The sequence below is a fragment of the Mus caroli genome, unplaced genomic scaffold (assembly GCF_978045245.1).
Source record: "Mus caroli unplaced genomic scaffold, Mus_caroli_1 scaffold_2, whole genome shotgun sequence".
Lineage (NCBI taxonomy): Eukaryota > Metazoa > Chordata > Mammalia > Rodentia > Muridae > Mus > Mus caroli.
In genome coordinates this window covers 44110380-44135888 of record NW_028227257.1, presented here as the reverse complement: position 1 = coordinate 44135888, position 25509 = coordinate 44110380, and the positions used below count along the sequence as shown (strand labels likewise).

Genomic DNA, 25509 nt, shown 5'->3' with positions numbered 1-25509 from the left:
ATAGAGTGCACCTTTGGTCAATATTTATCTTGCTATAATAATAAAAGAAAGAGAGAAGGTTCACATTAATTAAATGGTTTATAATTACTGGCTTTTGTTGAAGGGGGGAGACAACGAAGTAAATTGCTTCTTCCTGGTCCTGAGTTGTCAGGGAATTACTGAAAGGAAACTGTGGTCCTATTTCTGTAGCAGAACTAATGTGAAAGGAGAATGGCAAATTAAATAAGGTCAAGATGATTTAGCTAGCAGCTACAGTCTGCAGAATGATTGCATGTAAGACGCAAGTAACTGGAGGGCTTTGTGCTATTAAACAGAGTTCTGCCTTTCAACTTGGAATGGATACTGCCATATGCCCGAGTAGTCATATTAATGAGATATTTTTGGGTCCTCATTTGTCTTCTGGTATCTCAGTTCTACAGATGAGAGTGATTAACACTGCACTCCAATCGTGAGCAATAGCAGGGCCAGGATGTTGATAAAGTAAAATCAAAGCCTAGGCTATGAATTATTAGACTGGGAAATCAAAATTTGAATTAACATTTTATTTTTCTTGAAGGCCGCTATTTGAAAATCGTAGAAGGATATTTTGAACCTCACTCAGCCTTCCAGGACTTCTTAGCAGTGATGGAGCAGTCATGTGCTTTATGGGTTTCTGGGGCACCTTTCTTTGGAGGGTGAGATAGGGAGACGTAGTGGACTTATGGATTCATGCTGCTTAGTGATAGCGCCCTTTAATGTTGTTAAAACATCCCAAGATGTCAGAACTTTATATTTGCTCCTTTCTGTGCTTTTTTTACTTTGATACACCCCAGGATTACAAACAGGGAATTATATTGGGCTTGTTTTGAGAAAAGCAGAATGTGAATATATGTCCTTGCCTTTCTGCTGTGTTCCAGCCCATCAGTAGTGGGAACCTTCATTCATTCATTCATTCATTCATTCACCAAGGACTTACATAGAAACACAGTGAAAGGTAGATTTGAAGACAAGCCCAAAGGACAATATTTTACATATTTGATTCCAAATGGATTTGTTTAGTGTCACATTTCTAATGCAGTCCCAAGAACTAAATTAGCAAGGTACTAGCTTATCTGGATATCAGTTTTACGAGGACCTAGAGGTCTAAAGATAAATTATCCCTCTGCAATAGTGGCACATATGTTATGAAAGTCACCAACCACCTGGTGGTTTTTTTTTTAATTGTATTTAAGACCATTCCATGAAATGGAATCCCATACCTGATACTGTTAATGTGTCTAAGAATTTGATACTGGGTAGATAATTCATGGACCCTAGATGAAAAACAACTACCATTCTTCTGCAGAAATCATAGCAGCCAAACAACTCCTAATGACATATTGCTCTACCCATAGATCACCCACCTCTTAACAAAGAAACCTCTGTGGTAGATGGTATAACGTAATAATCTACAACTGTATAACATGATAGAATACGAGCCTTTGAGCAATAAACCCTAAATGGGATACCACACCCCTTAAACCTCAGGGATACATGAAGAGGAAGGAGAGGAGGAGGAAAGATTATAAGAGCCGGAAGTGGTGGATGAGTCCAAGGGAACAGTAGTTTTCAGACATGAGGATGATGCATACATGAACTCGTGGAGACTGGGACAGCATGCACGCGTCCTGCAGAAGTTTGAACCAGGCAAAATCCCCAAACAGAGAAGGGGAAATTGGTGTAAAGTCCCACCCTTAGCTTATAAGCTGTTTGCAATTCATAGCTGCTGGGATAATGAAAATCAGTTTACTTCAAGTGAATGACACTGAGTATAGCAACCACACTCCAGGTGGGCCTCATGGTTAGGAATAATTGGCCAGCAGAAACAGGACTCTGTGGTCTCTGTGGTCAGTGTGGTGTGTGTGTGTGTGTGTGTGTGTGTGTGTGTGTGTACATGTGTATGTGCTTTTGCTTTGCCGATCTTTTTAAGAGAGAGAAAGAACATTAGGTTGATTTGTGGGAGGGGATCTAGGAAGAAAAGAGGATGGAAAAATTACAGAGTCAAATATACTGTATGGAAAAATTAAAATAGCAAACATATGATTCAGTACCATTGATAATTATGGTTTTTCCGGTCCTTCAAAATAATACGGATTTCTTTACAATCATTATTTACTACCTTACAGCACTAGGTTAACTTCATAAAAATGTTTTTTCTTAACTGTTAGTAATTTTATTTTTTAAATTATTTGCATGTAGGTATGTGTGCATGAGTTGCAGGTGCCCATGGAGCCAGAGATGTCAAATCCACTGGCCCTGGAGTTAGTCAGGAGTGGGATGTTTGATATGTGTGCTGGCACTGAACGCACACCCCTCAAATCCTAATCGCATAGCTGTCTCTCTGGCCCCACAAAGAATGGTTTTAATCTTGACAGTCTCCTTAAATTTTTGAGAGAAAAGAATAAAAATTTGTATTCTGAAGTGTATCTTTCCCCATTTTTGTTCCTTCAAACAATTTATACAGCATATAAAGCTTTTGAAATTATAATTTGTTTCTTTTGTGTCTTATCTATTCCTGTTTGGTGGTTCATATTCTTGGCTGCATTAACCTTCATCTATTTACATTTCAATCATGCTGTTTATCCATTGTTAACCCATTCATCTGGATAATTCAGGTCAAGCTCAGCCTACAGCAGCCCTTAGGGAGTATTACACCAAAGAAGGGCAGAAGAGGGGAAATGACATTCGGATTTTGATCTGTATTCAGATCCCTCTTCCTCATTGATACGGAAAATGTTCTAAGAGTTAGTTATTGAAAGTGGTGGTCTGGCTTCTTACCTTCCATGTCTATTCTACAAAGATCAGCTTCCCCTCCTTGAGCCAGCCTCTGGCTTCCAACCCCTTAAAGACTCCTGTGAAGCTGTTTCCTGCTTTGCACACTAAGTGAATGTTGCATTTTCAGCCTTTTGTTGCTACTTTTCAGCTCAGAAGTCGTTTGTGTTCCTTACATCCCACGTTCAGTCCAGAAAGAAACCAGTCCTGATGCCTATGTTCAGACCATGAAGTGAACCTACAGCTTTTCAGATGGCAGGCCATAGCCACTACTGACCAAGCCACTCTCTTGAGTCATGTGGGCTCTCGTAGTAGCTGGCCGATTGCTGTGCTGCAGTCATTCTCAAGCTGCAACAAAGCAGCCCTTTAAACTTTTGGTCAAATCATGTAACTGTATGGTAGAAAACATGCATGGCTTCCGATTTAACCAACAGAACCAGTGACCACCTGTCCATGACTTTATCCTTTCTGCTGTTATATCTGCTTTTATGGATCTGCTCAATATTGCAAAACACACAGTGCCCTTGGGACCTTTGCCCCTGCTGAACCGTCTTCTGGAGCTCCTTCTAGATTCTCATGAAAGGCATCCCTGTCCTTCTCTCAGGACTCTGCTTAGAAGTCACATTGTCAGCAACACCATTCTGGAGGCTGTTACTTAACCAACCACCCTTTTAGCTTTCTGGGAGCACAACAAATATTTGTCGGATGAATTAAATAGCTGTTTTTCATGGAAAGACATTTAATTTCCTGTTCCATCTATGGGAGTAGATAAGGACTTTATAAAATAATCCTAGTGGCAGAAAACAAGTCACTGTCACCGCAAAGTGGTGGTGGAGCAAACCTGGAAACTGAAAATTGGAACTGCGCATGAAATAGCTACGTTGTATTCAAATTATTAACTTTTATAAATATGCCGTTGCTGGCTGTAATAATTTTGAGTCTCAGTTCTATAAGTTTTCTGTTAAGTTTGAATTATTAGTGTACTTAGAAAATTGCCTTATATTATAAAATGTGTCTTTAGTGGACTATATACAGTTATGTAACTATTGATTTATTACACTAATGAGTTTGACTATATTAGATCTTATACTATTTATTTTAAAGTTTTGTGATTATTATTTGTAGGTATGTGAGTATTATTTGTATTTATATGGAAAGTTTTAGAAGGAATTTTTGTCCTAGTACCAGGTCATCTCTGTATTTCAGTTGTATAGATTTCCTCAGGTCTTCCCTTAATCTCCAGAACAGCAAGAATATGTTAGTGGTTTAATAATCTAACACTGTAAAATGAGTTGAGGGGATTGCAATGAGTCTCACTTTTTATACCATATTGAGATACCCTGAATCGGCTTTTTGTATGTATGTCTGCATGGTTTATTTGCTTACTTGTATATGTGTGCATGTGTACATCCATGTGTGCACTCACGTGTTCACGTGGGGAGGCCAGCAGTAGACACTGAGTGACATCTTTTATCACCCTCCACCTGATGTTTCTGAGACAGCATCTCTCACTGTACCTCTATTACCAGCAGTTTTTTTGGAGCTCATATGGCATGCTACATGCTATTAGAAGAATTGAGGTCATCGTTCAGTGTTTTAATACGTAATAGAAGGAAGCTCTAGAACAATCTTATTAGAGTTTTTAAAAAGTCACAAGATAGGCAAACTGTAAATCTTGGCAGCTACCCAGACATGCCCAGCTCTGTAGCAGCTGCACAGAGGTGAGTTTTCTGTGAAGGAAAAGAAATACATTCTTTCATTAAAGGGATATTTATTCTTTCCATCTCTTTAACATGGTGGCAAGAGAATCTACCTTTCTGATGGGTGGTCTGTTGTCCAGCTGCCTGGCCAACCTACCTGGAATGTTAGATCTTTATCCAGATGCTGGTTTGTTCTTTTGGGTAGGAGAAAAAATAGCTTTGTCTTAGTGGGTCTTTGGGCCTATACCACAATGCAGAACTCATTGGGTGTCTAGCTAGCAAGCCTCCAGGTTCCACTTTTTTCTATCTCCTAGGAATGGAATTCACATGCCACCACACCTGACTTTCATACAGATGCTTAAGATCTGAACTCAGGGCCTCATGGTTGTGCAGCAAGTATGTTACCCATAGAGACATCTCTCATCTTTCATATCTAATATGATAAAATAAGACAGAAATGTACATCCCACACAGTACCCAGGGGGTGATGATACAGGACACATTATTGATGGGATTTCAGAATAGTGCAGTTAGTAGCAAGAATCCAGTGGTTTCTCATGGTTAAACACAAAAACATGTAATTCAGAAGAACCATTTATGGGTATTTAGGAAATGGCTTTTTAACCCCAGCCATTCACTCATATTTACATTAGTTCTTTTTACGAGCATCAGAAAGTAAAAGAAATGAAAGACAAACTGTGCTGTTCCCAATACAATGAGTTAGGCACTTTGCAGAGGAAAAGAACCATCTATTGGTGCATACATTATCTTAGGTAATTTACACAATGTGTTATGCTGGGTAAAGAACCCTGAATTAGTCTCAGAGTATTTACGTCTAGGAGAGAAAGCAGGTAAATGGTTGTGTGGGAATTACATAGTGAGGGTGACACAAAGGAGCAGCGTGGGCTTGTTAGGACAGCAGGGGAATTGTTTTGTGACATGATTGGTGTTGTATGAGTTTATGCGTTTCACAAAAACTGCAGAACTATACTAGAAAGAATGAATTTTATCATGTGCGTGCACAATAATAATTATTCTATTTGATTAATGATCTTTATCATTAAAACAGTCTATGCTTCAGAATCCAGGCTTTGGTGTGCCCTGAACGTCCCTGGAGGGTGAGAACCTCTAAGTACTTCTCCATTTCATTTGACTTTGGTTGTTGTGGTTTCCTAGAGTGACCTTATCTTGCTTCATGTATTACTTGTAGCATCTCAGGCTGCTTGCGTGATGCCAGTAGCAGCAGCTCTGTCTGCAAAGAGCATGGAACTCTTCTCACGCTCTCCTAGAAGCTGGCTCATATCATGTGAAGTGCCATTCCAGATGACCAGCCTATGTTGGAACCATTCATAAGCCAGCTGCTTAAGTTCCTACTAACACCAATCGTTGTGGATAGGAAAGAGAAGGAGAGCTCGCTGCTGCCTTCCTATGCATTTGGGCACTGTTTTCAGTATGGTACCTGTTTTGGTGGTCTGGTACTAGTATCTCTGTTCTTGGCTTTGAAGAGTTTACAGTAGTCAAGTGCATCAGTAGAAAACAAATGATCATCAGAACCCTGTGGGCCTGCTCCTGATATACATTCTCATGGAACAGATGGTTGACCAGTTGTGTGTGGCAAAAAAGCAAAGCAAAGCAAAGCAAAATAAATCATATAAATACCAACCCAAATTTAAATACTCGGAGAGCTTTAGGCCCCCCAAAGCTCTGCTAAGCTGTCCCTTGGTTTGTTTGTTTGTTTGTTGTGGGTTTTTGTTGTTGTTGTTGTTGTTTTTATGCTTGTGTAGATTATGTAGGTAGAGCTCCCTGAGGTGCTGAGTTTGTGTTTTCCTATGTTTCTAGATTACTGGGAATCACAGTTCTCCTGTGTCTCACATGCATCCTCTCTACACCTCTCTGAAGCATCTGTAAACTTAGATTGATTATGAAATCCACTTTCCCAGCAGCCTGGTAGAGGGGAATTTATTACACATTGAGATGAAACAGTTTTTTTTTTTTTTTTCTCTTCTCTCTGGCATTTTTTCTGGAGCCATCGGCCCTTGCGTTTCCCATGTTCCTAGTCTTTGTTTAATTTGCACAGATTGTTTTCTCTATTTTCCTAGTGATTTGACAGCAGAAGTAAAGGAGAGGGGGGGAGGACCTTAACTAAACAGCCACTCGAGGCCACAGGCCTGTGATAGGCCTGCCTTGTGTACGATCCCATTTCACTTTAAAAGGGTGAATTTGGTAGATAATTTTACTGCTTTGCAAACAAGGAAACTAGGTCCAGGTGAGGCTAATTGACTTGCATTCTCAAAGATAGCTCATTCTCACTCCCAAACCCATTCTCTTCCTACGCCCCCAGGCTCTGGCTTGGAACAGTGTTTTCTCTCTTTATTTTTGCTTGCAAGGATGGGGGATGGTGAGTAGTATGCTCTTCTGAGCCCTGCAGCTTCAGCTCAGACCCAGTTGCTTCCTGTTTTGCTTCTCAGCTCCCAGGAGGTTTGGCCTAATTCTATATATTTTTCAGAGCTTCTATCATATATTCCATCACTTGTTTCTTCCTCCCTCATGATGGTGTCAGTTCCAAGGCTGACAGAGCAAGCACACAAGGTTCTCTTGTGTTAGGGACCCTGCCTCCAGTCACCAGAGGGAAATGGGAGAGCAAGGCAGAAGGCCTGACAGAATGACTCCCAGAGGCTCAGAGGCCTTAGTCCTTGAGCACAGCTAACACACCATAGTTCCTGCAACTCGACTTGTGTGTTGTTTCTAGAGAGACTAGAAATTAGTTTCCAAACAAAACAAAACAAATGCAGCATTGAAACTACATCCAGGACAGACTGAAGTTGATACTACCAGTGCTATTCTCTGTAGGCAGCATCATAGTTTCTGGAGACTGTCCAGCATTTAAGACTTTCGTTTATGAAGCATGCCTGCCAGAGACTTCCAGAAAGAAAGATGTGTCACAGTGAAGATCATGTACCATGTAAGGGATTTGAGGAGTGGGTGCCCTGTTGCTCAGTCCTGGAAGCCAAGTCACATGTTACCATTTGAGTACTCCAAAGGAGGCTTGTTTGAATTGAGAGATAGCCATGTAAAGTCCACAGTAGATCCCAAAGCCTTGGAATCCAACAAAAACAACAAACTTCATTTTTGCAACAGTTACATGTAGATTAATTATATGAAAGTATTTGGAAATTAGTGGGTTAAATAAAATATTTTCTAGAAATTAAACATACTTTATTTAACCTTTGTTGTTTTGTATTGCTGAAGGCTGAACCTCAGGCTTTGTCATGGTAAGTTGTTAAACCTGAAAATTGTGAGAGAAAGACCAATTGGACCATTTTTTGAGCCAAAATTGAAAGCAAGTTTTAATTAAATACTGGCCAGGATGATGGACTCTGGCCAGATCAATTCCTAGGCTCCCAGAAAATGGCGACACATCTTGCAGAGGCTTAAAAATGTAAGCCTACAAGGTCACTGTATTTCTAATCAGGCCAATCACGGGTAAGCATCTATCCTGACATACTTCCTGCCTATGTACCTTCTGTCTTCATGTGATCAAACACATCCAGTGTGTTTGGGGTGAACTTGTTTCGGGGAGGGAAAATCCGTGGCTTTGCTATCTCCCATAAACAACAGCCTCCAGCATTTTTGGAAGCATCTATTTATACTTGGGCAGGGGGTGCTTACAGGATAGGGTGACTTTGGCCTTTACAAAGCAAGCGCTCCATCATGGAGCTTTTGCCCCAGCTCTTAGCTTGTCTTCCTTATCTTTTCTAGTTTTCCCCACTGGTAAAAACCACACAGAACAGCAGTACCATTGTGAATTGATATAACTGATGGAACTTATCGGATTTCATAGGGTTACATGTGTGTTCAATATAGCTTAATTACCTATGCAGATCCACAGGCCACCACCACAGACAGAATCCGGAGGATCTCCATTGTATAGGCTTTCTGTGCTATTATTTCCTAAGATCAATGGCCACGTCCCTTTCTCTGCTTTTTCTCAAGAAGAATCACTGATTTGTGCTCCATGGGGATGATCACTTCAAGTATGTCATGCATACGGAATGATGTAATGTACACCCTTTTGTGGTTAGCTTCTTTTTCAACACTCCCTTACCTCCGTCCTACTTGTTGGTCAACAGTTCTTTGTTGTAACCCTGAGTAGCATTCTGTCTTCTTTGTGTATTTGTAATGATGATGTTGGAAAGCTTAATATTGCACATGTGACATGCATTTGATGCGTTTGTGGTCTTCCCCGTGTCTGTTGGACAGCATTGGATTCAGAGTATTGTGATTGGAAGTCACTGAAAATGCACTGAAAATGATGTTCCAGCATTTCTATGTTAAGTGGTATGTTTTGGTTTTGCTGATTGTTAATCAGATTATTTGGAAATGAATAGGAATTTTTAAATAAATAGGCTATTTGGAAATGAACAAAAAGAGAATAAAATCATATCTAGCCTGTAGGAGGTAGGGGTGTGTGTGTGTGTGTTTGTGTGTTTCAGTAAGAAAAGGTTTAGGTTTCTGTCCACCAGAGAAACTTCATAAGGTTAGACAGCAGGAAAGGATACTTCATCCTGTCTGCCAGTGGTATTCAGCAGAATAGCTTGAGACTCATTAAATGGCTCATGTATATCTTAGGTTCCCCGCACCGCCTTGGGAACTTGAGAAACTTTTTTTCAACTTAAGCTTCAAAAAGAGATCAGCTCAGTGAGCTTATAGTGGAGGCAAGAAGCGGGACACAGGGATGCTTCCGAGCAGATTAGAATGCAGTAACGGATAAAAGATAATACCATTTTCAATTAAAATTGCCCGGGGAAATTAGGTAGGCAGAGAATAATTACCTGTGTTGGCAAGCGTCCAGGCTTCTGACACTGAGAGCCTGCTGGAATCTTCTATGGGATTCACTGAGGATCACAGGGAAGCCAGGAATATTTCATTTATATGTAATCTCAGACATACATGAATGTTGTAGCAGCTTTGTGTGGTATTTTATGTCAAATGATGTAGCTTGAGACCCTGTAAAAACAAAAGCCACAAAAAAAGCAATACCACATTACATCAGATGAAAGAGAAGTGGCTCTCACAAAATAAATTAGTTTCTGTGATTTCTGCCAATAGCTAATAAGACAGGAACTGAAGCTGAATAGTAGAACATGAAGATGCCCAACCAAGGTATAGTTCTAGCTCCCACTACTACGTGCAGAGGGCCTCTGGAAGCTAACGGTCCTCGGTTACTGTCATTGAGTAGATGCTACCTACACACAGCATAGTGGGGAAAATGAGTCACCCATAGTGCATCCACCTTGAATGCAGATGTTGTGATTCAATGTGTGTTCCCCTTCACAGCTCCTGTAGCGATTCGGTACTACTAACTCTTTAAGCATCTGAGCTTGGTGGTGTTCCTTGGGTCTGTGGCATCTGGGCTCCTTCAGTGTCTGGGCTCCAGCAGCCATGCTGTCCTCACTGGGGCTGGGTATGATTAATGGAAAAGGATTGGAGAGTTCTGAACTGGGAGTGTTCTTTCTCTTCACCTTGAGGAGGTTCATGGTCTTCTCTAATGGTAAAGGAACTAGTGGCTTTTTCTACCTTTTCTCTAGGGCTAGATTTTGCTGTATTCCCAGTTGATCACAGTTTATCAGTTCATCCTGAGGAATAATGGAAGAGGATTTTTATGGAGCAAAATTGGGAGAGGTGGTTCAATGGTTAAAAGCGGTTGCTGTACTTCCAGAGGACCTAGGTTCAGTTCGCAGACCCTACATGTCAGCTCACAGCTGTCTGTAATTCCAGTGTCAAGATATCTGAAGTCTGTTCTAACCTTCGAGGGCCCCTGAACTCATGTGGTACATATATATACACTCACACACATACATATAAAATAAATATATATTTAAAACTTTTAACATGCTAAGGGTTAATGAATCTATAAAACATTTAAATATTTTTTATAATTTTACTTTATTATTATAGTGGCATATATATTGTCTCTGTGGAACTTCCAGTAACCAACTTAGTTGAATAACAAAGTAGTTAAATTGGTTTATAATCTCATTTAGTTAAAAAAAAATTAAGCCCATTTTGTTATTTGTCTTTGTTAACAAAACGAATGTGCCCTCTGCACACATACAGTTGCTTTCTTTCATCTGTTTCTTCATGTTCTTTTATTCTTTCAGTCTCTGTATATGTCCACATGCTTCTCTTAAAGAATGTCAATTCTCTTGGTATCTAGTTACTTAACACTTAAGATAGAGGGGATCAATGTCTTGTATCCATTTAGAACTTGGTGCAGCCTGGGCATTCCTTGGGTTGGGATCACTGGGGACAGGAATGGGAAGATTTCCCTCTCGCTTCAACTTTGTGTAGTGTATCTGTGAACAGTAGGGAAGGATCCAGGCCATTGTGGGTGGTGATACCTGGGCTAGTGGTCCTGGATTTTTTAAGAAAACAGGCTGAGCAAGCCAAGTGGAGCAAGGCAGTAAGAGGCATCCTCCATGACCTCTGCATCAGCTCCTGCCTCCGGGTTCCTGCCCTGCATAAGTTCTTGCCCTCACTGCTTTTTCTTTTTTAAATTTTTATTTTGAGGATGAACTGTTATGTGGAGCTGTGGCAAAATACCCACCTCCCCTCAAGTTGCTTTTGGCCATGATGCTAAGACATCCAGTTAGCTTTTCTATCATCGCCTGAGGTGCACAGATAGCAGATATATGACAGACCCTAGTTACAATGGCATAATTCTAATCCCCGTCTCTCCTCTCTCCCTTACACACAATGCACACGCACACACACACACACACACACACACACACACACACACACACACACACCGATGTACGTGTGCAGATTATTGGTCAGAGCCTCTAGAAAGGAAGGAAGCTGAAATTCAACTTTATAAGACAGCAAACACATAGCCCTGTTACAGTGCCCCAACTTCTGACTGACCACAACAGGAGCTCATAAATGTCTTTCAAGTCACTGCATTTGTGGCAGTTTGTTAAGAAGCCACAGAATATGAATACTCGAGGGAAGCCTGGCAAAACACTTTGTTGCTAATTGCAAAGCTATTACCATTATTCCAAGTTTCAAAGGGAAAGCATCCCTGAAATACCTCCCACAGCTCCTGTGGAGAAACCCCAGGTCTGTGCTGCAGTGTGGTTATCCACAGGCAATGGCAAATGAAGAGGCCATTACACTTCTTTGCGGAAGTTCTCTCAGACCAGCAGTTTTAGCCTTGCAGAGGGACAGATGGGAAACTAGAGAGCTCTCTGGATAGGCATTCACTGCCTGGTGCCAACAGGATAGGCAGGGTGGGAAGGTAGAGCCCTTCCCTTCCTTTCACACTCATAAACCTTACTGAAGAGGCATAGGCTTAGAGATCCCTAACTTCAGGCTTCCGTGATGAAGGGGGCTTAGCAGAAGGATGCAGGTTGGAGGTAAACAGCGGGAGCGTGCTGTAGTTGTGTGGCTGTGGACTTCAACATGTTGTGTGAGGTAGCGAGGCAGCTTCCTTGCTTTGCCTGTGATTCTGCCTGTTCTTAGGGCATTTGTTGAGTAGATTGTCTCTTGTCACTGAGTACCTGGTGTACAGCAGGTTTCGTTTTACCAGGATCAGTACAGTATTGGGATCTGGGCATTTTATTTAACTATCAAGTATTTCCTTCTTGAAAGGTCCAAAACCCAGAGAGCAAGTAGACAGACACTCCTGACTGACATCCCTTCCCCGGGTTCCTGTCACGTTAAGGGCATTTCCTTTCCTGGAGACCACAGTCAGCTTTTCAGTGCCCAGATTTATAACATTTGGATGCAGAAGCTGGCGTGTGGGATCTCACCTGCAGAAGATGACATTGTCCTGACATGCCTGTATGGAGTGGTTTTTGATGAGCTGGTCATGTAAGGTGTGCAGACACGGGTTTCCCCACAGTGCCATGCTACAGCACAGGGGATACAGAGAAAAGATAGGAAAGATGCAAGTGTAGTCTGAAAGCCTTTGGTTACAAAACGATAGGTCTAGCAGGACAAAAAAATCCCATGAGCTTCGTAGGACTTAGGCTTGATTCATAACCCCAACAAGCACAAGAGAGTTAAGAAATTCAATGTCTCAGCTCTGGGTGGACCATGTAATTATTTCTTCCATTCAGCGGTGTTTTTCTGAACTTCTGTTAAGTGCCAGGGCCTGTGCTAAGTGCCAGGGATGCCGATGATGGTTTTCAGCACACACATCACCCTCATCTTCCTGTCAGCTGCAGTCTCATGCTCATAGACAACTATAAACAAATGCAATATTAAAAATACAGTAAGTTCCATGAGGGCCGTAGTCCCATCATAATTAGCCCTGGTCAGGGTACCCGTGATTCAGCACCCGCAGTGTTCTCTAGAGCCTGGCATCTGTGGGATACCTGAATATCTCTTCTTTTATAAAATAGGAACAGTCATAGCACATCATTTCAGGGTTTACGTGTGGGTTCTCCATCTTTGTTTTAGTTAGGGTTCCCATTGCTGTGAGGAAATACCACGATCACAAGCAACCTGGGGGAGGAAAGGGTGCATTTTGTTACACTTCTGCACCACAGTTCATTGCAGAGTTGGGCCGGAACTCAAGGCAGGAAGCCGGAGTTCAAGAACTGGTGAGGAGAAAATGGATGAGTACTGCTCATTTTGCTGTGCGTGTCCTGCTCGGCCTGCTTTCTCGGAGCACGCAGGACCACCTACCTGCCCAGGGTGGCCCCACTCACAGTGACCTGGCTTCGTCCATATCAGTCATCAGTCAAGCCAGTACACCACAGGCTTTCCTGAGGGCTGATCTGGTGGAAGCGTTTTCTCAGTTGAGTTTTCTTCCCCAAATCATTTTCGTTTGTTGGCTGGATTCAAGTTGACTGATTGAAGTTGGCATAAAAGTAGCCAGCACAATCATGATTGGATTCATGCTTCGTCTGGCTTTACAGAAATGGATGGTCAAGGTATCAAATTCAGACTGTCATACATGCCATTTTCCAGATCTTGATCACCTGTCTTCCTATCTATACCTGTTTTCCATGTGCCAGAGGAAACACATTCCTTTTACTCCCATGTACTTCTGATACCTCCTAGAACTATTTTTTCTGTTAAGAATTGGAAAGGACTTAATATTAAACTTAGCAGAACCAAGAGTTAAATACCAAACCCAGGTTTGATGCAAACAGCCTAATATTAGAGAAAATATGGAAACACAAGAGAAAAACATTTCTTTGCTTATCATTGCAATTCACTGTAAATCTGCACATACAATTCCATTGTGAATCTGTTCTGTTCAGCACTTTACTCCTGGGAAATATTTCTTCAGGTGACAGTTCACTTGAGGACATTTGAAAGACTTCTTGAAGTTCCAGATCATGGAAGGTCATTTTCCTATTTACCAGGAAAATATTGTGCAATTATTCCTGAAGATCTTAGATAGCCTTGCTGTTCAATGGCTCCTTAATTACTAAGTTAAGTGTTTGGTGGGAGATAGATAGCACTGTTGCAGAGCATGTGTAAACTGGGTAACATGTAGCAGTAAACGTCTCTAGTTTGATGACTTGTAACCTTTGTTGTCCAAATCTAGCACCATTAGTAATTTAATATATCCTCCTGCCTCCTGATGTGCCTGAAATGATACATACTAGATTTCCATCCTGAAATCAATGGGTGCTTATGTACGCAAGAACTCTGAAAGGACTTCACACTGACTTTTGTCTGCTCCTGCTTTCTTTGCAGGGACTGTGCAGAAGGTTTGATCGGGTAGACCTCCCTTGCTGCTGCTCCCAGCTGCCTGGTGAGTATCCACCTTGTAACCCCCCCCCCCCCCGCCCCCCGGGAAGAATCTACATGCAGTGTCTGTTAAAGGTGGTGCATGGCTGTTTTCCTAAGTGTGGTAAAGAGGCAAGCAGAATCCCCTGGGGTTTTCTGTGTGTCATCTCACTAGTTCTGCTGTTGACTCTGCCCACCACTAGCCTCTCACTCGTTGTGTTCTTGCTGATTGTGGCAGTGCTGCCTGGCCACTGAGTGAAAAGCTTTGTAACGGTTTAAGCCTGGTACAGGTTTTGTTAGTAGATTCTCACCTTCATGAGAAATCACAGCTCTGCCCATCCATGAGGATAAGGCGGCTGCCTATGGGAGTGACGCCAGGTAATTCCTTCCATACCTGTCTAACTTTCCCATAAATCCTTCATGAAGTGCTCCAGCAGTCAGAACTCTCTGTGTGGCCGGTTTGTGTTACTTCCAAATGTATACTAGTCAGTGCTTTAAGGTAGCACCAGATCCCAGCCAAAGATGAGAGACTACCTCCTGATCTCTTCATCAAATTGCTGTTTTATAATTGTTCTTACAAGATTGCACTGTTTGCCCTTTCTTCCTTTAAGAGGCAAGAAGCCATTTGTCAGTGATTCCCATGGACCAGCGACTTCCCTACTCATAATAGCTGCATTCTGAGTACAGGGCTTCTCCTATCACTCTTCCCATGTCAGGTGCATCATTATATCCTGGCACTGACCCTGGCTGGTTGTCTTCCGGCCTCTCTGTGAGGGCAAGGAAGAATTGCATAACCCAATCCGTCTCGCAATGGCCAGTCTTTAATGATATAAGAAGATCAAGAAAGTAGATTTATTATTGTATGTTCCTACCTATTTTTAGTCCAGTGTACTATATTTTACCACCCCCTGAAGGGTGACTCATAAGCTTGTCTTCGTAGGCACTGTACAGTTAAGGATGCTGAGTAATTTTAGAGACTTTGAATCAGTGTAGATAGATACATCATTTGCTTTCTACCCTGTTTTCATTATATCCTTCTGGATTGTCCACTTTTCCCATACTTACTTACATTGTCTCATAGTTGCATTATCCTCAAATGGGTCATTTTTTTTATTAGCATCAGTGTTTCATGAATATAGATAGTTGTGTCAAGAATCCCAGCAGCACCAGAATGGAGGATTGGTTCGTTACATATTCTAAACTCAAGGAGAAATGCTTCTTGTGGCATGTGGTATAAGTCCTGGCATTTGATGAGAAAGAGGCTTGGGTGGCTTTAAGCCTTAGTTAGAACAGCAGGCACCCTGGGGTCTTCTTCCTTCCCCATCTTTGTAATGCCTGATTGGATTTGGCTACCTGGCTGATATCTTTGTGTGACTCTTGCCCTCATGTCCAAAGAGAATTCTTTTATATCCTACCCTCTCCACCCTAAGAGCTCCTAAAAATAAAAGCATTTCATCTCACTTAAGCACCACTCAGTAGATAGATCCTATGAATTATGATTCCTTGAAAATGTGGAATGAAATCCAGCTCTTTGTATAATATATGGGAGAAAGTATCTAGGACCTTTAGGATCTGGCGTCTGAGCATTGTTGGTTTGTTTTGGGATTTTGCTTAAGGTCCTCTGGTTCCAACAGTGGGTGTTTCAGACAGCACACTAGTCCAGCTGTTTTTTAGTCTCTTTCATGTCCACAGTGCACATTCACAGTGCATTTTAGTTCTTATGGTGGTGTGCTTTAAATTGTGTTTATTTGTGCTACATTGAACTTAGCTTATTACCAGTGTTAGTCAATAAATTTTAAAAATCGTTACAGTTTGGGCTTGGAGAGATTGCCCAGTGGTTAAGAATGCTGACTGCTCTTTCTGAGGATCCTAAGTTCAATTCCTAGCACCTCCAATGCAACTCACGACTGTCTGTAACTTCAGTTCCTGGGAAATGAAGCGCTCTTCTGATCACTGCAGGGACCAGGCGTGCAAGTGGTACACAGACATACATGCAGACAAAAATCCCATACATATTTAAAAAAAGATTACACAGTGAACATGATAATTTTTTTTAGGCAATTTGCCCTCATTTTTATGTTGTTAAACATTCATGTCTAAACAAACCAAAGATGATTTTCTTTTTTTTTTTTTTTAATATTTTTATTACATATTTTCCTCAATTACATTTCCAATACTATCCCAAAAGTCCCCCATAGCGCCCCCCACTTCCCTACCCACCCATTCCCATTCTTTTGGCCCTGGCATTCCCCTATATTGGGGCATATAAAGTTTGCAAGTCCAATGGGCCTCTCTTTCCATTGATGGCCGACTAGGCCATCTTTCGATACATATGCAGCTAGAGACAAGAGCTCCAGGATTCTGGTCAGTACATCATGTTGTTCCAACAATAGGGTTGCAGATCCCTTTAGCTCCTTGGGTACTTTCTCTAGCTTCTCCATTGGGAGCCCTGTGATACATCCAATAGTTGACTGTGAACATCCACTCCTGTGTTTGCTAGGCCCCGGCATCGTCTCACAAGAGACAGCTATATTTGGGTCCTTTCAGCAAGATCTTACTAGTGTATGCAATGGTGCCAGCGTTTAGAAGCTGATTATGGGACGGATCCCTGGATACAGCAGTCTCTAAATGGTCCATCCTTTCATCACAGCTACGAACTTTGTCTCTGTAACTCCTTCCCTGGGTGTTTTGTTCCCAATTCTAAGAAGGTGCACAATGTCCACACTTTGGTCTTCATTCTTCTTGAGTTTCATGCATTTATCAAATTATATCTTATATCTTGGGTATCCTAAGTTTTGGGCTAATATCCACTTATCAATGAATACATATTGTGTGAGATCTTTTGTGATTGTGTTACTTCACTCAAGATGATGCCCTCCAGGTCCATCCATTTGGCTAGGAATTTCATAAATTCATTCTTTTTAATAGCTGAGTAGTACTCCATTGTGTAAATGTACCATAATTTCTGTATCCATTCCTCTGTTGAGGGACATCTGGGTTCTTTCCAGCTTCTGGCTATTATAAATAGGGCTGCTATGAACATAGTGGAGCATGTGTCCTTTTTACCGGTTGGGACATCTTCTGGATATATGCCCAGGAGAGGTATTGCTGGATCCTCCGGTAGTACTATGTCCAATTTTCTGAGGAACCGCCAGACTGATTTCCAGAGTGGTTGTACAAGCTTGCAATCCCACCAACAATGGAGGAGTGTTCCACTTTCTCCACATCCTCGCCAGCATCTGCTGTCACCTGAATTTTTGATCTTAGCCATTCTGACTGGTGTGAGGTGGAATCTCAGGGTTGTTTTGATTTGCATTTCCCTGATGATTAAGGATGTTGAACATTTTTTCAGGTGCTTCTCTGCCATTCGGTATTCCTCAGGTGAGAATTCTTTGTTCAGTTCTGAGCCCCATTTTTTAATGGGGTTATTTGACTTTCTGGAGTCCACCTTCTTGAGTTCTTTATATATATTGGATATTAGTCCCTTATCTGATTTAGGATAGGTGAAGATCCTTTCCCAATCTGTTGGTGGTTTTTTTGTCTTATTGATGGTGTCTTTAGCCTTGCAGAAGCTTTGTAGTTTCATGAGGTCCCACTTGTCAATTCTCGATCTTACAGCACAAGCCATTACTGATCTATTCAGGAATTTTTCCCCTGTGCCCATATCTTCAAGGCTTTTCCCCACTTTCTCCTCTATAAGTTTCAGTGTCTCTGGTTTTATGTGAAGTTCCTTGATCCACTTAGACTTGACCTTAGTACAAGGAGATAGGAATGGATCGATTCGCATTCTTCTACATGTTAACAACCAGTTGTGCCAGCACCATTTGTTGAAAATGCTGTCTTTCTTCCACTGGATGTTTTTAGCTCCCTTGTCGAAGATCAAGTGACCATAGGTGTGTGGATTCATTTCTGGGTCTTCAATTCTATTCCATTGGTCTATTTGTCTGTCACTATACCAGTACCATGCAGTTTTTATCACAATTGCTCTGTAGTAGAGCTTTAGGTCCGGCATGGTGATTCCACCAGAGGTTCTTTTATCCTTGAGGAGAGTTTTTGCTATCCTAGGTTTTTTGTTATTCCAGATGAATTTGCAGATTGCACTTTCTAATTCGTTGAAGAATTGATTTGGAATTTTGATGGGGATTGCATTGAATCTGTAGATTGCTTTTGGCAAGATAGCCATTTTTACAATGTTGATCCTGCCAATCCATGAGCATGGGAGATCTTTCCATCTTCTGAGATCTTCTATAATTTCTTTCTTCAGAGACTTGAAGTTTTTATTATACAGATCTTTCACTTCCTTAGTTAGAGTCACGCCAAGATATTTTATATTATTTGTGACTATTGAGAAGGGTGTTGTTTCCCTAATTTCTTTCTCAGCCTGTTTATTCTTTGTGTAGAGAAAGGCCATTGATTTGTTTGAGTTAATTTTATATCCAGCTACTTCACCGAAGCTGTTTATCAGGCTTAGGAGTTCTCTGGTGGAATTTTTAGGGTCACTTATATATACTATCATATCATCTGCAAAAAGTGATATTTTGACTTCATCTTTTCCAATTTGTATCCCTTTGATCTCCTTTTGTTGTCGAATTGCTCTGGCTAGGACTTCAAGTACAATGTTGAATAGGTATGGAGAAAGTGGACAGCCTTGTCTAGTCCCTGATTTTAGAGGGATTGCTTCAAGCTTCTCACCATTTACTTTGATGTTGGCTACTGGTTTGCTGTAGATTGCTTTTATCATGTTTAGGTATGGGCCTTGAATTCCTGATCTTTCCAAGACTTTTATCATGAATGGGTGTTGGATCTTGTCAAATGCTTTTTCCGCATCTAACGAGATGACCATGTGGTTTTTGTCTTTGAGTTTGTTTATATACTGGATTACGTTGATGGATTTCCGTATATTGAACCATCCCTGCATCCCTGGGATGAAACCTACTTGGTCAGGATGGATGATTGTTTTGATGTGTTCTTGGATTCGGTTAGCAAGAACTTTATTGAGGATTTTTGCATCAATATTCATAAGGGATATTGGTCTGAAGTTTTCTATCTTTGTTGGGTCTTTTTGTGGTTTAGGTATCAGAGTAATTGTGGCTTCATAGAATGAGTTGGGTAGAGTACCTTCTGTTTCTATTTTGTGGAATAGTTTGTGAAGAACTGGGATTAGATCTTCTTTGAAGGTCTGATAGAACTCTGCACTAAACCCATCTGGTCCTGGGCTTTTTTTAGTTGGGAGACTATTAATGACTGCTTCTATTTCTTTGGGGGATATAGGGCTGTTTAGATCATTAACCTGATCTTGATTCAGCTTTGGTACCTGGTATCTGTCTAGGAACTTGTCCATTTCATCCAGGTTCTCCAGTTTTGTTGAGTATAGCCTTTGGTAGAAGGATCTGATGGTGTTTTGGATGTCTTCAGGATCTGTTGTTATGTCTCCTTTTTCATTTCTGATTTTGTTAATTAGGATGCTTTCCCTGTGCCCTCTAGTGAGTCTGGCTAAGGGTTTATCTATCTTGTTGATTTTCTCAAAGAACCAGCTCCTTGATTGGTTGATTCTTTGAATAGTTTTTCTTGTTTCCACTTGGTTGATTTCACCCCTGAGTTTGATTATTTCCTGCCGTCTACTCCTCTTGGGTGAATTTGCTTCCTTTTGTTCTAGTGCTTTTAGGTGTGTTGTCAAGCTGCTAATGTGTGCTCTCTCTAGTTTCCTTTTGGAGGCACTCAGAGCTATGAGTTTTCCTCTTAGAAATGGTTTCATTGCGTCCCATAAGTTTGGGTATGTTGTGGCTTCATTTTCATTGAACTCTAAAAAGTCCTTAATTTCTTTCTTTATTCCTTCCTTGACCAAGGTATCATTGAGAAGAGTGTTGTTCAGTTTCCACGTGAAGGTTGGCTTTCTATTATTTATTTTGTTATTGAAGATCAGCCTTAGTCCATGGTGATCTGATAGGATGCATGGGACAATTTCAATATTTTTATATCTGTTGAGGCCTGTTTTGTGACCAATTATGTGGTCAATTTTGGAGAAGGTACCATGAGGTGCTGAGAAGAAGGTATATCCTTTTGTTTTAGGATAGAATGTTCTGTAGATATCTGCCAGATCCATTTGATTCATAATTTCTGTTAGTTTCACTGTGTCCCTGTTTAGTTTCTGTTTCCATGATCTGTCCATTGGTGAAAGTGGTGTGTTGAAGTCTCCCACTATTATTGTATGAGGTGCAATGTGTGCTTTGAGCTTTACTAAAGTTTCTTTAATGAATGTGGCTGCCTTTGTATTTGGAGCATAGATATTCAGGATTGATAGTTCCTCTTGGAGGATTTTACCTTTGATGAGTATGAAGTGTCCCTCCCTGTCTTTTTTAATGACTTTGGGTTGGAAGTCAATCTTATCAGATATTAGAATGGCTACTCCAGCTTGTTTCTTCATGCCATTTGCTTGGAAAATTGTTTTCCAGCCTTTCATTCTGAGGTAGTGTCTATCCTTTTCTCTGAGATGAGTTTCCTGTAAGCAGCAAAATGTTGGGTCTTGTTTGTGTAGCCAGTTTGTTAGTCTATGTCTTTTTATCGGGGAGTTGAGTCCATTGATATTAAGAGATATTAAGGAAAAGTAATTGTTGTTTCCTGTTATTTTTGATGTTAAAGTTGGCATTTTGTTCTTGTGGCTGTCTTCTTTTAGGTTTGTTGAGGGATTACCTTCTTGTTGTTTCTAGGGCGTGGTTCCTGTCCTTGTATTGGTTTTTTTCTGTTATTATCCTTTGAAGGGCTGGATTCGTGGAGAGATAATGTGTGAATTTGGTTTTGTCGTGGAATACTTTGGTTTCTCCATCTATGTTAATTGAGAGTTTGGCTGGGTATAGTAGCCTGGGCTGGAATTTGTGTTCTTTTAGTGTCTGTATAACATCCGTCCAGGATCTTCTGGCTTTCATAGTCTCTGGTGAAAAGTCTGGTGTAATTCTGATAGGCTTGCCTTTATATGTTACTTGGCCTTTTTCTCTTACTGCTTTTAGTATTCTATCTTTATTTAGAGCATTTGTTGCTCTGATTATTATGTGTCGGGAGGTATTTCTTTTCTGGTCCAGTCTATTTGGAGTTCTGTAGGCTTCTTGTATGTTCATGGGCATCTCTTTCTTTAGATTTGGGAAGTTTTCTTCTATAATTTTGTTGAAGATGTTTGCTGGTCCTTTGAGTTGAAAATCTTCATTCTCATCCACTCCTATTATCCGTAGGTTTGGTCTTCTCATTATGTCCTGTATTTCTTGGATGTTTTGAGTTAGGATCTTTTTGCATTTTACATTTTCCTTGATTGTTGTGCCAATGTTCTCTATGGAGTCTTCTGCACCTGAGATTCTCTCTTCCATCTCTTGTATTCTGTTGCTGATGCTCGTATCTATGGTTCCAGATTTCTTTCCTAGGGTTTCTATCTCCAGTGTTGCCTCATTTTGGGTTTTCTTTATTGTGTCTACTTCCCTTTTTAGGTCTAGTATGGTTTTGTTCATTTCCATCATCTGTTTGGATGTGTTTTCCTGTTTTTCTGTAAGGACTTCTACCTGTTTGATTATGTTATCATGTTTTTCTTTAAGGATTTGTAACTCTTTAGCAGTGTTCTCCTGCAATTCTTTAAGGGATTTTTGTGCTTCCTCTTTATTGTCTTCTGCCTTTTTATCAGTGTTCTCCTGCATTTCTTTAAGTGTGTTATTAAAGTCCTTCTTGAAGTCCTCTATCATCATCAGGAGATATGCTTTTAAATCCGTGTCTAGCTTTTCCGGTGTGTTGGGGTGCCCTGGACTGGGCGAAGTGGGGGTGCTGGGTTCTGATGATGGTGAGTGGTCTTGGTTCCTGTTAGTAAGATTATTACGTTTACCTTTCGCCATCTGGTAATCTCTGGGGTTAGTTGTTATCGTTGTCACTATTTAAAGATTGGAGCAGAAGCTGTGTTCCACTCACCAGCAGTCTCTAAATCCTGCGGCGGGGGTCGTGGGTAGCTGACGGTACCCCGGTGCTGGTCCAGCCGGAAGAGGCCTGTGGTCCTACTCAGGCCGTTTTTCTGCTTTCCTAACTAATGCAGTCTCTGGTCCCGCGTGCAATTGGATTGGAGCAGAAGCTGTGTTCCACTCTCCAGAAGTCTTAAGATCCTGTGGTGGGTGTTGTGGGTAGCTGGTGAGTGTCAGCTGACCCTGCGCCCCAGCTGCCCAGGTGCTTTTCTGACCGGAAGAGGGTTGTGGCCCTATGTAGGCCGGATTTCTCTCTCCCCAACCAGAGCAGTCTCAGGTCCCGCGTGATTGGACTGGAGCAGAAGCTGTGTTCCACTCACCAGCAGTCCCAAAATCCTGCGGCGGGGGTCTTGGGTAGCTGGCGGGTGTCAGGCAACCCTGCGCTCCCGCTACCCTGGCGCTGATCCGGCCGGGTGAGGCCTGTGGCCCTACTCAGGCCGGTTTCTGCTTCCCTAACTAATGCAGTCTCAGGTCCCGCGCAATTGGATTGGAGCAGAAGCTGTGTTCCACTCACCAGCAGTCCCAAAATCCTGCGGCGGGGGTCGTGGGTAGCTGGCGGGTGTCAGGCAACCCTGTGCTCCCGCTACCCCGGCGCTGATCCAGCCGGATGAGGCCTGTGGTCCTACTCAGGCCGGTTTCTGCTTCCCTAACTAATGCAGTCTCAGGTCCCGCGCAATTGGATTGGAGCAGAAGCTGTGCTCCACTCACCAGAAGTCTTAAGATCCTGTGGCGGGTGTTGTGGGTAGCTGGCGAGTGTCAGCAGACCCTGCGTCCCAGCTGCCCTGGTGCTTTTCTGACCGGAAGAGGGTTGTGGCCCTATGTAGGCCGGATTTCTCTCTCCCCAACCAGAGCAGTCTCAGGTCCCGCGTGATTGGACTGGAGCAGAAGCTGTGTTCCACTCACCAGCAGTCCCAAAATCCTGCGGCGGGGGTCTTGGGTAGCTGGCGGGTGTCAGGCAACCCTGCGCTCCCGCTACCCTGGCGCTGATCCGGCCGGGTGAGGCCTGTGGCCCTACTCAGGCCGGTTTCTGCTTCCCTAACTAATGCAGTCTCAGGTCCCGCGCAATTGGATTGGAGCAGAAGCTGTGTTCCACTCACCAGCAGTCCCAAAATCCTGCGGCGGGGGTCGTGGGTAGCTGGCGGGTGTCAGGCAACCCTGAGCTCCCGCTACCCTGGCGCTGATCCGGCCGGGTGAGGAAAGATGATTTTCAAATTTGGAAAATGAAAATAAACCTTGCTAGACTTCTTTCCTATGGGATTTCAGTTCAGAAAAATCACTAAAAGATGGCTCTTGAAAAAACTTGTGTTTGGGGTACATTGTTTCTTTTTGAATTATTTCAAGTTGTTTTCATTAAATATTAATTGCATGTAGAGTTCCTAATGTAATGTATGTGCTTCACCAATGTCTCTGTCTCTTCTCCTTGTCCCTCTCCTCTTGTCCTCCCCCATTTCCTTATTGAACTTCTCTATGCTATCCTGATTTCTTTCAGAAATGGACTATGTTACCTTGGCTGTTGGCATCTTTGTCTTTTTTTTCTTTATCTATTTTTAACATATATTGTAATGCAAATAAATGTTATTCAGGAGTAAGATCTGGTTGCTTATTAGATGGTAGAGTTGCTTTTATTCTAAACTCAAACTCTTGCTTATTAAAGCTGCTATGGTTCATAGGGAAGCAAGAACAGTCATGGAATTCTATGGTTTCACATTTTCAGAGCATAGTATTCAGGTCAGGCTTCTTAAGCTGAGACTGGGTATGGTGGCACATGAACATGGGATGCTGTGGTGGTGGTAGGAGGAGGGAGAGGAGGAGGAGGCGGTGGCTATGGCAAGAGTTCAAGGCCAGCCTGAAGTAGATGACAATACCCCACATCAAAAACAAATCATGACAACAACATATGGAACTTGAAGATTTCTCCAGGAGTGATTTGTTAATCAGGTCGCTCAGCAGACACTGTCGAGTGGAGGTGGAACAGGATGCCTGTGCAGCCCTATAGGGAAATGGAGTTGGAGTTCTGAGCTCCTCAGCCCCAGTGCTCAGGAGATGCTGCTTCACTGCAGGCAGCTGAGCTGGGTGTCTCCCTTCCCCATCAACCTTCGGCTGCAGGCAACACTCTGCTGTCTGCCACTGCCAGAGAAGATGCTCCAGTGGTGGAAGAAGACTCCACTTAAAAAGTTTAATCATCTCTCCCATTCTTTCCAGCGAGAATTAAGCACTTTCAGAAACTATACCCATTATTTCCCAGTGGAAGCTAAACACTCTCAGAAACTATGTGAAATGCATTTTCTTCCCTTGAGAATGTAGTATACTATCCCTTCAAACCCCCAAGTCCACAAGTGATTGCACTGTTGAAAGACACATAGATATTTTTCAGCTAGCAGCAATCAGAATTAGGAAAATTTAGTATTTCAAATTCTTTAGATCATTGTTGCACTGAGTAATGACTTCGGTGCTTTGAAAAAAGAGATAAAGATTCAATGTGATATTATGATTGGAAACCGTTCTTTCCAGAAACAAGTTCAAATTTGATATTAACACCTCCACCTGCTTCACCTCTATCACCTATAGCACCACCACCACCACCACCAACACCACCACCACTACCTCCTCCACTACCTCCTTCACTACCTCGTCCTCTACCACCTCCACCCCCACTACCTCTACCACCACCATCACCACCACCTCTTCCATCTCCTTTCCCACCACTACCAACACCACTAACTCCACCACCACACCTCTACCACTTTCACTACCACTATCATTCTATCACTGAGCCAACATTCCCAGCCTGACTTAATTATCTCTTGTTCTTATCTCTTTAATTCATCCTTTGGAAACACTTTCACAAACGTTTTTAGGAACCACATGCATTTCCTGGGGCACCTCCGGTTTAAAAATGACTCAAAAGTTTATTTATGTCCACTTGAGCTCTGAGATCAGTGCTGCCCAGGTGAACTATACATGCCAATATAAAAAAAACAGAGAATATCGACCAAAGCTGAAGGCTGGGATGACTGGCATGGTTAAATTAAGATGAATGATATATTTAGCCTAACATAGCCAAATTATTATCATTTGACATTCAAACAGTATAAAGATGTCATACTTAAAAAAAAAATTGTACATTGTGCGCGCACGTGTGTGTGTGTGTGTGTGTGTGTGTTGTGTGGGGTGCATTTCCACACACTGGTGTACTTTTATGCAAGTGTGCCTACACTTTTATGTATATGTATGTATAGCCCAGAGGGCAATCTAGTTATCAGGCTATCTGTGTTTTCCAG

General features: G+C 41.9%; 1 protein-coding gene across 11 annotated transcripts in view; it reads left to right on the top strand.

Moving 5' to 3' along the window:
* Positions 1–25509, top strand: part of Plcb4 (phospholipase C beta 4) — a 360685-nt gene that overhangs the window by 133230 nt on the left and 201946 nt on the right. For all 11 annotated transcript variants that reach the window (XM_085833842.1, XM_029473929.2, XM_029473932.2 and 8 more), the window contains one exon: positions 14208–14265. The gene's annotated coding sequence lies outside the window, so the exon portion shown is untranslated. The remainder of the gene's footprint in view (positions 1–14207; positions 14266–25509) is intronic.